The 12,286-nt window shown below is 35.0% G+C and overlaps 1 pseudogene; it reads left to right on the top strand.

Moving 5' to 3' along the window:
- The first annotated feature begins 226 nt into the window (after window positions 1-226).
- LOC143672775 (actin, cytoplasmic 1 pseudogene) lies at window positions 227-9,466 on the top strand (annotated as a pseudogene).
- The last annotated feature ends 2,820 nt before the right edge of the window (window positions 9,467-12,286 follow it).

The raw sequence follows: 12,286 nt of genomic DNA, 5'->3' as shown, positions 1-12,286 counted from the left end.
GGCTGAAAATTTCCCAACCCTTATAAAAGACATAAATATTCAAATACAAGACGTCCAACATACTTCAAGCAGAGTAAATCCAAATAGACCCACTCTAAGCCACATAGTACTCTGAATGTCAAATACCAAAGAGAAGTAGAAAATTCTGAAAGCAGCTAGCGAAACGTGGTTCACCACATACAAAGGAAGCAAAAAAAGACTAAATGCTAATGTATCATCAGACACCATGGACGTAAGAAGTTAGTGGTATGATTTAACTGAATTAGAGAAAAATTTCCAGTCAAGAATATTCTATCTAGCAATCCTGTCCTTCAAAAATGGGGGACAATTAAAATATTCTCAGATAAACATAAGCTGAAAGAGGTTGTTAATAGAAGACACCACATATTAATAAAAGGTGAATACTTGGTGAATGCCAAGAAGAAATAACAGTAAAAAAAATCTATGGTCCTAAACAAGGTGACCCAAAATATATGACACAGACACTGGCAAAACTGAAGGCAGTTAATAGACAACATACCACAATATCAGGACACTTCAAATACCACTCTTTCCAAAAGATGGAATGTCTAAACAGAGAATCAATAAAGAAACAGAAACTCTAAAAATATAATAAATAAACAAGCCCTAAAAGATATGTGTAGAAGATTGTACCCTGTATACATTCTTCTCAAGGGCTTGTGGAACAATCTCCAGGATAGACTTTATGCTAGGGCAGAAAACAGATCTTAATAATTTTTAATTGAAATTATACAAGCTATAAGTCCGTAACAAACAGAACCAGAAAATACAACGTATATGCAGGTTAAACAACACAATCTTAAAAATGTAGTGTGCCAATGAAGAAAATGCTAGGTAAATTAGTATATAACTTGACACGAATTAAAATGAGTCAGTGCTGACAGTGACATGGATAGCCTTAAATGCCTATGTTAAGAAGGAAAAAAGAACTAAATTGTATGCTCTAATTGAACAGCTGGAGAAACTAGAGAAAGAAAAGCAAACTAATCCCAAAGCCAACAGAAGGAAGGATATAACAATATTAGAGCAGAAATTAATGAAATTGAGAATAAAAAAGATTCAGTAAATTCAAAATGTTATTAATGCAAATAAAAAGAAACATTAGCTAGCTGACAAAGACAAAAAGAGAGAAACTGCAAATAAAATCAGAAATGAAAGGGAAGGCATCAACCCAGACATTGAAGAACTAAAAAAGATCATAAGTGGTTACTATGAACAGCTTCCTAAAAATGCACTTTTGTCCTACACCAACTCAAGAAATAGAAATCCTTATCAGATCAACCACAAGTAAAGTGATCAGATCTGTCATCAAAATCTACCAACAAAGAAAAGCTCAGGACTAGATAGCTTCAAAAGCAAATTTTATCAAGTATTCCAAGAATAGTTAATATCATTCCTGCTTAAACACTTTTAAAAAATTAAAGAGGAAAAACTACTTAACCTATTCTATGAAGCTAATGTCACCTTAGTACCAAAGCCAGATAAAGAAGCTACAAGAAAAGAAAACTCAAGACATATGTCTCTAATAAATATAGATAAATGTAGATTAAAATTTCCTCAGCAAAATGTTGTAAATAGAATCAAACATCATATTAAAGAATTAAATATCATGACCAAGTGGCTTTTACCTCAGGAATGCAAGGGTGGTTCAACACAGGGGATCAATTAACATAATACACCACATTAATAAATTAAAAGGGAAAATCCACATGATCATCTTGACTGACTCAGAAAAGGAATTTTGGAAAATTCAGCCTCATTTCATGATTAAAGCATTTCAAAATATACAAATTAAAGGAAACTTCCTGGACATGATAATGGGTATATATTTGAAACCTACAGCCAATATCATACCTAATGGTAAGAGTCTGAAAGCTTTCCCTCTAAGATCTGGAACAAGATGAGAATGCCAACTGTTACTACTACTACATTGCACTAGAAGTCCTAGTTACAGCAATTAGGTAAGAAAAAGAAATAAAAGATATTCAAATTGGAAATGAAGAAGTAAAACTGTAACTATTTGCAGAAGACATGATCCTTTATTTAGAAATTCCATAAAAATTACAACAAGCTACTTGAGTTCATAAAACTTTCAGGAAATTGGCAGGATATATTATCTACATGCAAAAATTCTATGGTGTTTTATAAACTGGTAATGAGCTATCTTGGAAGGTAGTTGTGCTAATTTGAATCTGTGTGGACTCAAGAAAAGCCATGACCTTTACTCCTCATTCAGTATTGCTAACTTGGAGGTAGCAAAATAGGAACGAGTTTTTATTGTTCCCATGTAAACATGACTCACCGGATTGTGAATATTAACTTTTGATTAGAGGGAGATATGACTCCACCCATTCCAGGTGGGTATTGATTAGTTTACAGGAATCCTTTAAAAGAGAAAGCATTTTGGAGGGAGTCCCCTTTTACAGCCATGACAGAGCCATTAAAACTTCAGGAGTTCACCAGTCAGTGACCATTGGAGATGAAGTAAGAGAATGCCTCTGGGGTAACTTCATGAAACAAGAAACCTGGAGAGAAAATTAGCAGAGGTTACCTTGTTCACCATGAACCTTTTCAATTGAGAGAGAAAACCTGAACTTCATCAACTTTTCTTGAGTAAAGGTATTTGTTGGTACCTTAATTTGGACATGTTTATAGATGTGATTTAATTGGGATATTTTCATGGCCTTAGAACTTAATAAATTTCCCTTTTTAAAAGCCGTTCCATTTCTGTATCATATGCTTACAGCTAGCAAACCAGAACAGTAGTCAAGGAAAAAGATTCAATTACTGTAATGCTTAAATATCTAGGAATAAACTTATATAAGGAAGTCCTTGACTTCTCACATCGTCTAGAATGGCCATTATTAAAAAAAAAAAAGAACTCTGCAAGTGCTGGACAGGATGTAGAGAAGTATGTACACTCATCCACTGTTGGTGAGAATGAAAAATGGTGCAATTGCTCTGGAAAGCAGATTGGTGTTTCCTCAGGAAGCTAAATATAGAATTGCCACATGGTCTAGCAATTTAATGCTAGGTATATATTCTGATGAATAGAAGGCAGGGAAATGAATGGAAATTTTTCACATTGTGTTTACAGTAGCATTACTGACAATTGCCAAGAGATAAAGATGGCCAAAATATCCATCAATGATGAGTGATTAAACAAACTGTGGGATATACGTATGATGTAATATTACACATCATAGTACACTAAAGTCATGATGTATGCAACAACTTTGATAAGGTTGACAATATTATAGTGAGTAAAATAAACCAGAGAAATAATGTATGTTCTCACTAATATGAACCAATTATAATAAAGAAATTCTGAGGGTTATAATTGGGAACACTGATTAGCAGGAGATAGAAAGATGGTAGAACTTGATGCTGAAAGATTACAGAACATTCAACCAGATTGGTTGTAAAGATCCAGAAATAGCACAGTGATATGTGATGATTGCACAATATTGTAAGCATACTGAAGAAAACTGAAGGTGATTATGGTTGAAAGAGAAAGGACAGGGGTTTGTATGAAGTCAGAGTGAAAAATAAAGGTAAAAATTAGGGCTATATGCAATAGTGAAACCTAGTGTGGGCAATGATGGTGATTGATTGTGCAAATATAAGAAAGTTCTTACTTAAGGATAACAATTAAATGTTACCATTGTATGGTCCTAAACAGTAGACAGTATATAGAAAAATACAATTAATGAAAACTAGGGTCTATGAGTAACAGTAACATTGTAGTATTCTTTTGTTATTTGTGACAAAGGCAACATACCAAAGCTAAATGCAATGATGAGGGATATATTATGGAGGGGCATGGGATTCTCATTGTTGGTACTGTTTCTCTATTTTATTCTTGTCCATTTTTCTTTTCTCCTCTTCTTCTCTCTTTGTGGAAAGAATAAAAATTTTCTCATTTATATACTGGTGAATGCATAAGTATGTGATCATACTTTAAGGATAACTAGGTGATTATACCACAGAGAAGAACGGAGTGACCCTTCTCAAGGTCAGTGTGGTGTGGCCATAGGAGTAAATGTCTTTCAACACCACTAGTAGACAAAAACTTAGAAGTAAAAGTAGGGACCAAATACGCATTTGCACTCAGGCATTGATGGTGGTATATTTTTATGATTTGCAATGGACAGGGGTGGGGTAAGGTACATTGACTGATGAATGGAAAGGTGATACATGCTGTCTAGTACAGTGGAATAATGAGTGGCTGCAGGAAGAAATGAAGCTGTGTGGCATGCAAGTAGAAAATAAACCTTGTAGAAATTATGTGGAATAAAATAAGCCAGAAAATTAATGGACAAATATTATATGGTCTCATTAATGTCAAATAAATATGAGCAAACCCTGAGAATTAAATTTGAGTGCATAGGTTCTCAGGGGATAGAAGTTGGCAGGGATTGGGCAATCAATGATTATGGAATACAGATGTTTAAATGACTCATTGTAAAGATTTTTTATTGGAAGCTCTTAGAAGTCACATCTAATCCTGAACTTTAACTGTTATTTCTAAATTCTGAGGTGCTCTACTCCTTACATATAACTTGCATTTCCCTGGAACAGTAGGTATTTTGGGGACACCTGAGACTCAAAATTCGTGTTCTGCAACTCTGAAACTCCACATTATTCCATTAAGCAACTGATAAAGAAGCAAAAATAGAGATCAGACTTCAATTGTTGATATGTACATAATGATCCTGGTTAGGACTAAGGTAAATCAAAATAAAGGTCGAAGGATGATATTGTCTGTATTTTAAACTTTCAACCTCTGTTCGAGACCAAAGGTTGAGATGTTTATTTGGTGAAACTTTAAATTTTCTGTAGCACATTATCTAATATAATCTGCCTAGTGAGTTAATAAATAAACCTAATTTCATGTAACCTAGAATAAAGAATGAGTTCTTACTATTCTGAGCAGGATAATGTAATAAACAGATACATTCCAGCATATTTTGGGGAAAGATAAAAACGTATTGACACAGTCACCTTAAGGAACTGTGTAAAAAGGTGGGTGAATTAAACATCCACACCTGGGGAAATCCTGATATTGTCTTAGGCAGTGTTTATCCCAAACTTAATAAACCAACACTTGATATTGAAGTTTGCCCTTTTGAAACTTATTTCTGGAATGACAAAGCTAAACCTGAATGCAATTATGCCTAAAAGTCACCCCTAGAGATCCTCTTTTGTTGTTCATATGTTGCCATCTCTTTTTAAGCCAACTCTACAAGTTAACTATCCTCCCCCATGTGAAGTTTCACATGACTCATAGGGTATGTATAAGTCTCCCTGAAAAATGTGGGAAATGACTCCCATGTATGAGTCTGGTCGTGGCATCATGGGATTGAGAATGACTAAAAGAATGGAAAGAAATGGAACAAAATAAAGTTTCAAGGGCTAAGAGATTTCAAATAGAAGTGCCAGAACATTCTGGAGGTTACTCTTACGCAAGTTTTAGCCAGAATTTCAAACAAATACAGTATGCCGTGCACAAACAAACACTATTCCTGAAAACCCTAGGGAGTGCCCAGGGTACTCCATATAAGTCTCTATAAAGTTATCACTTAGTACCTTTATTTTTCTCAGAAAATTAATGCCTTCATGTTATTCATAGTGCAGATAAGTACTGAAACCCAGAGGTAACATTCTCTCTAAGAATGTTCATTACTACACCCCAGAAGTTGAACTCCAATTTCCAGCATGATGAAAGCAAAATAGTCATTGTTCAGAAATCCAAGAATTTTGAGAGAAAGATCAAAGGAAAAGAAAGAGGTTTAACTGGGAGGTATAACTGGGAGGTTAAATAATAAACAACTGTGACAATTGGCTCATTATATAGGTACTCTTTTTAGATTTTACTGTTCTAGAATATCCAGAAGGAAATACCTGAATTTGTTGAGCTGCAATTTAGTAGCCCGTATCTTTGACAATGATTGTATAACTATATTGCTGAGAAAAGGGAGTTGTTAGTTTTTGCATGGATCGGTTTTGGAATGATTATTTTTATTCCACTGATTTTATGTGTGCTTATGTGTGTGTATGTGTCAATACCACATAGTCTTAATTAACCTACCTCTATTGTAATTCTTAAAATAGTTATATTTCAATACTAGATGTCAGTAACAGGGAGGGGTAGATTTCATGGGATGATTAGTGTCTTCTTTTTTCATTTAATTTCTTTTTCTGTAGTAATGCAAATGTTCTAAAAATGATAATGGTGATGAACATACAGCTACTTGATGATATTGTGAACCCAATGATTGTATATTTTGGATGGTCTTCTAGTTTTCTAGCTGCTGGAATGTGATATACCAGAAACAGAATGGCTTTTAAAAGGGGAAATTTATTAACTTGCAAGTTTACAGTTCTCAGGCAATGAAAATGCCTAAATTAGAACAAATCTATAAAAATGTCTAAATTATGGCACCAACAAGAAGTTACCTTCACTCAAGAGAGGCTGATGAAATTCAGGGCTTCCTTCTCAACTGAAAAGGCACATACTGAATAAGGTGACATCTGTGAGCTTTCTCTACAGGCTTTTTGTTTCATGAAGCTCCCTTAGGGGCATATTCTTTCTTCATCTCCAATGGTCTCTGGCTGTGTGGGTTCTCTTGGCTCTCCAAAATGTTTCCTCTTTTAAAGGATTCCAGTAAGATAATCAAGATCCACCTGGAATGGGTGGAGTCACATCTCCTTTTAATCAAAGGTTAATATCCACAATTGGGTGAGTCACATCACCATGGTGATAATCTAATCAAGTTCCCAAGATACAGTACTGAATAAGGATTAAAAGAAACAGCTGTGTCCACAAGATGGATCAGGATTAAAACATGGTTTTTCAAGGCACATAATCTTTTCAAACTGGCACACATGGGTTATATGACAGGTGAGAAAATCTCAATAGGAATATATAAGAGAAAAAAAGGCAAAAAATACATTGCTAAAAGATATAAAAGAATACCTGAACTAATGGAAAGACATTCCATTTTCATGTATTGGAAGGCTAAATGTCATTAAGATCTCAATTTTACCTAAATTGATCTACAGATTTAAGGTAGACCAATCAAAATTCTTACTGACAACTTTACAGAATTGGAGAAACTAATTTTCAATTTCATTTGAAAAGGTAAGGGGCTTTGAATATCCAAAATTAACTTGAAACAAGAAGAAGGAACTGGGAGGTATCATGCTTCCTGAATTTAAAACATATTATAAAGTCCCAATGGTCAACCCAGCCTTGTACTGGCATAATGATAGACATTTGCTTAATGGAACTGAATTTAGAATTTGGAAATAGACTCTCAGATATATGGTCAATTGATTTTTGGTCAGGCCCCCAAGTCCAGTCAACTGGGAAAGAACTGTCACTTCAATAAATAGTGATGAGATAACTGGATATCCATAATCAAAGGAATGAAAGAGGACTGCTATCTTATCACACCTTATACAAAAAATTAACTCAAAATGTTTCTAAGACTTAGATATAAGAACAAATACCATAAAACTCCTAGAAGAAAATATTAGGAAACAATTTCAGATCTAGTGATCTGTGGTAGTTTCTTAGACCTTACACCCAAAACACAAGAAATGAAAGAAAAAAATATTTAAATGGGACTTCCTCAAAATCAAATACTTCAGTACGTCAAAGGACTTTGAAAAAGGGTTGCCAAGGTAGTCATCTCAATGGGGGAAAATATTTGGAAACCATATATCTGATAAGGGTTTGATATCTAGTATGTATATAAAAAAATCCTAGAATGCAACAATAAAAAGACAAAGAACCTATTTTTAAAAAATGGGCAAAAGACATGAATAGATATTTCTCCATAGAGGAAAAATAGATGACTAAAAAATTATAGATGAAAAGAAGATCATCTCCACCAGCTTTAAGGAAATGAAAACTCAACTGCAACGGGATATCATATCATACCTACTAGAAAGACCACCATTAAAAAACATGAAACTGCAAGTAATTGAGAGGATGTGAGATATTGGAATTTTTATTCAATGCTAGTGGGAATGTAAAATATTACAGTCACTGTGGAAGACAGTTTGGAGGTTCCTCAAGAAGCTAAATACAGAGTTGCCTCATGACATGAAAATGCCACTATGTGGGATATTGCCAGATCTGAAAGCAGGTACATGAACAGGCATTTGGACACTTGCTCCAAATGGCATTATTCACAATTGCCAAATGATAAAAACAGCCTAAGTGTCCATCAACAGATGAATGCAGTAAAGAAATGTAATATAGACATAGATCATTTTCAAGACATTCAACACCCCTGCCATGTCCATGGCCATCCAGGCTGTGCTGTCCTTGTACACCTCCTGCCACACAATGGGCATTGTCATGGACTCTGGGGATGGGGTCATCCACACTGTGCTCATCTACAAGGACTATGCCATGCCCCACAACATCCTTCATCTGGACCTGGCTGGCTGGGACCTGGTGGACTACCTCATGAAGAGCCTAACCTAGTATAGTTACATCCTCACATCACAGCCAAGCAGGAGATCATGCATGATGTCAAGGAGAAAATCTGCTATTTCACCCTGGACTTTGAGGAGGAGATAATCACTGATGACTCATCCTCCTCCTTGGAGAAGAGCTAAGAGCTGCCTAACAGGCAGGCCATTACCCTGGGCAATGTGCAATTCTGCTGTATTGAGACCCTCTTCCAGCCCTCCTTTCTTGGCATGGAACACTGGGCATCCACGAGACTACCATCAACTCCATCATGAAGTGTGACATGTACAGCCACAGGGACCTCTACACAAACATGGTGCTGTCTGGCAGGCCCACCATGCACCCCAGCATCACTGATGGCATGCAGAAGGAGATAACAATGCTGGTGCCCAGGACAATGAAGATCAAGGTCATTGCCCTACCTTAGCGCAAGTACTCTGTGAATTGGTGGGCCATCCTGGCTTGGCTGTCCACCTTCCAGCAGGTGTGGATCAGCAAGCAGGAGTACGATGAGTCCTGCCCCTCTATCATCCACTGCAAATGTTTCTAGACAGACTGCTAGCTGTGTTACAACCTTTCTTGACAAAATCTAACTTGCATAGAAAATGATATGAGATTAGCATGGATTTACTTGTTTCATTTTATTTTGCTTTTTTGGTTTTTTTAAATTTCTGTTGTTTTTGGCACTTGCCTCAGGATTTGACAACTGAAAGAGTGAAGGCTTGCTTGGAACCAGCATCCCCAAAGTTCTACAAATGTGGCCAAGGACTTTGTACATTATTTTTTCAAGTCCTTCCAAATACCATGAGATGTATTGTTACAGGAAGTTTCTCGCCTTCCCAGAAGTTGCCCACTTCTCTCCAAGGAGAATGGCCCAGTCCTCACTCACATTCACACCAGGGAGGGTGACAGCTTTGCTTTTCTCTAAACTATGTCATCCAAATCAAAGAAAAAATTTTCTGCCTAAATACTTGTCCGTTTCTTATTTTAAATGGTCAACATCATGCCCTCTCCTTTTTTTCTGCCCTAACATTAAATGTTGGAAGTCTTTTGGTCTTCCTGGGAGTTGGTCATGTTGTGGAGGCAGCCAGGGCTTACCTGTACACTGACTTCAGACCATTCCAAAAAAAGTGCACACCTTAAAGGGGGAAAAATGAATGAATGTACTTGAGACTATATAAAGCATTTTTAGAATGTATTTAAGAATATATAAAATACATATTATAAAAAGTGATATGAAGCATTAAAACTAGCAAATGCTATTTGAAAATATACTTTAAGACCAACTACAAAATGGAATAATTCATTCTGAAAAATGTGTATCCATAATAGATTTAAAAAATAATTTCTACATATTTGTGATGGTAAATTTCATGTGTCAACTTGGCTGGATTATGGGGTGCACTTATTTAGTAAAGAATTGACCTGCTTGTGATGTGAAGGTATTTTGATATAGGATTGGCTGCCATAATTAGTTGATGGTGTCTGTGACTAAGAAAGGAGATAGGCCCCAGCAATGGGGTAGTCTTCACTCCAATCAGTTGGTGGTCCATTAAGAATTGAGGATTTGACAGGTCAGAAGAGGAATTCAGACTAAGGAATTCAGCATAATTTTTTTGGAGTTTCCAGCTTGCAGCCTGCCCTATGGGGTTCAGACTTGACTTGCCAGTCCCCATGGTCATGTGAACCAATTCTTTATTATGAATCTCTCTCTAAGTGTGTGAGTGTGTCTGTGTATCTGTATCTTGTTGGTTCTATTTGTCTGGAAAACTCTGACTAATATATCATCTGAAAACAAAAGGAAGATAATCCACAATAAAGGAATACAAATAAAGAATTACATATTAGTAACCTCATGTGGTAAATTATATGCTGTATTACATTATATACAGTGCTGTTTATAACAAAGTAAATACAAGTATAAACAACACCAATTCTCATACATACAATAAATAAAAGCCCTGACAGTGCACAGTTAGACAATTATGTGGGGAATTGGAGGCTCCATTCAAGTTTGTTGGGGATGTTACTGACTTAATCCCTTCAGCAGGTGATAGTCACATTGGCTAACCTTGAAGATGTATGACTATGAAGATCCAGCAATTACACTCTTTGTTTTCTATTAATAACAATGAGATTTCCTAAGTTTATTTATGGCAATATTGAGAGTGGAAGGAAAATATTGGAAACAAAAACTCCCCAAAAATGTGGTAGGGGTTAAAGTTAAGTCTAGTGTATTTACACAAACAAATAATAAAATTATAAAAGTGAATGAATTAGAGGTACATGTGTCAGCAAGATTTTTCATAAACATTTATTTGATGGAAAGGAAAGATGAAGTATTTTGTATAATGCATATTGATATGTGTATACATATTTAAAACACAAAGTAAGTAATATAGTGTTAAAAGCATGTAAGTATATGCTAATTTAAAAATAGTATGTAATGGAAAACAAATGATATTTTATTGTATCAGGTTTATACTTATTTGTAAACTAAAACCCAAAGAAAAATGTAAGCACAAGATAAAAGTGCTCCATCAAATCTTTGGAGAGTTGGAGTGATTAGATCTCACTTGACTGATTTGTAGTGATTAGGTTGGCACAACAGTAAGAATATCTTGATTGAGTACAAAAGTCCATAAGACTAAGGAAATTCTCCCTAAACCTCAGCCTTCTTCATTCATCCTGGTAGTCCCACTGTGCCCAGTGGATTTTGCCCAGTCCACACACCTGAGCTTCTAGAGACAGGCATGGAGACAACAGGTTGGGAATTATAACAAGTTTGGAACTTGGTATTAACTTAGAGAAATAGGAGTAGGGGAAATATATCATAGTGCAATTTTGCCATTGAGGCATAGATTTTAATTGCTTAGTAGAATTACTTGAGACAGAGCTTGATTCAGTAAATACTTCAGAAATTCAAATAATTAGGTGAAAATCAGAATGTCCAAGAAATTCTCACCCAACATGTTTATATGTATGGGGTGATAGATGAGCAGTATTATAGGCCTAATGCTTTTGACTAAGAATCCTTGAAAGACTGTGAGTGATTTATTTATTCATTCTTGATTCTAATATAGTCATTGTTCAATTGTTCTGAGGTCATGGAAATGGGAGGTACTAAGCATAAAATAGAAAATAAAACATACCAAACCTCAGATGTGGAGCTCTGACTCTAATAGTGGAGTCAATAATTTTTCTATCTTAAGTTACAGTTGGAACAATTGCATCCACACATCTCAACTTTAGTAATTTAGATTTTGAAGTGTAAGGAAGACTTTATTTTAGATGTTCGTGTATGTTTGCCATAGGATTAGCTACACCATTCCTCAGTCTTCTTTCCTTTCCTATGGTCTTTCTTTTCCTAATACATCTTTTATGATAAATGCTCTTATGACCCCTTTTGTTAAATGTATTCAATTGGCTCATAGAAAGAGATAATACAATTTGCGATTACATTCTATTTCCTTTTCTCTACTAGATCCCATTTACTTTAAACTAATCCACCCTCTCTTTTTGTTTCTTTTAAAATATTTTTTCCTTTCATTTTATAAGATGAATATTTACTATAAATGTCATCTTTCTTTAATAATATAAGCATACATAGAGAAGGACATTTACTTTGGTCCTAGTATTTGTTTTGCTTCAAGTTTTGCCAAAAAGTGCATTTCTTTTCTGTTTTCTCAAGAAATGATGAGTTAAATTTGCATCTCATTTTCTTGTCTAGAACATTTAAGGACTGTGTTTTATATTACAAATATAATTAAAGTATTT

Source organism: Tamandua tetradactyla, assembly GCF_023851605.1.
Source record: "Tamandua tetradactyla isolate mTamTet1 chromosome 15 unlocalized genomic scaffold, mTamTet1.pri SUPER_15_unloc_2, whole genome shotgun sequence".
NCBI classification, from domain to species: Eukaryota; Metazoa; Chordata; class Mammalia; order Pilosa; family Myrmecophagidae; genus Tamandua; species Tamandua tetradactyla.
This window is presented reverse-complemented; position numbering and strand designations above follow the sequence as displayed.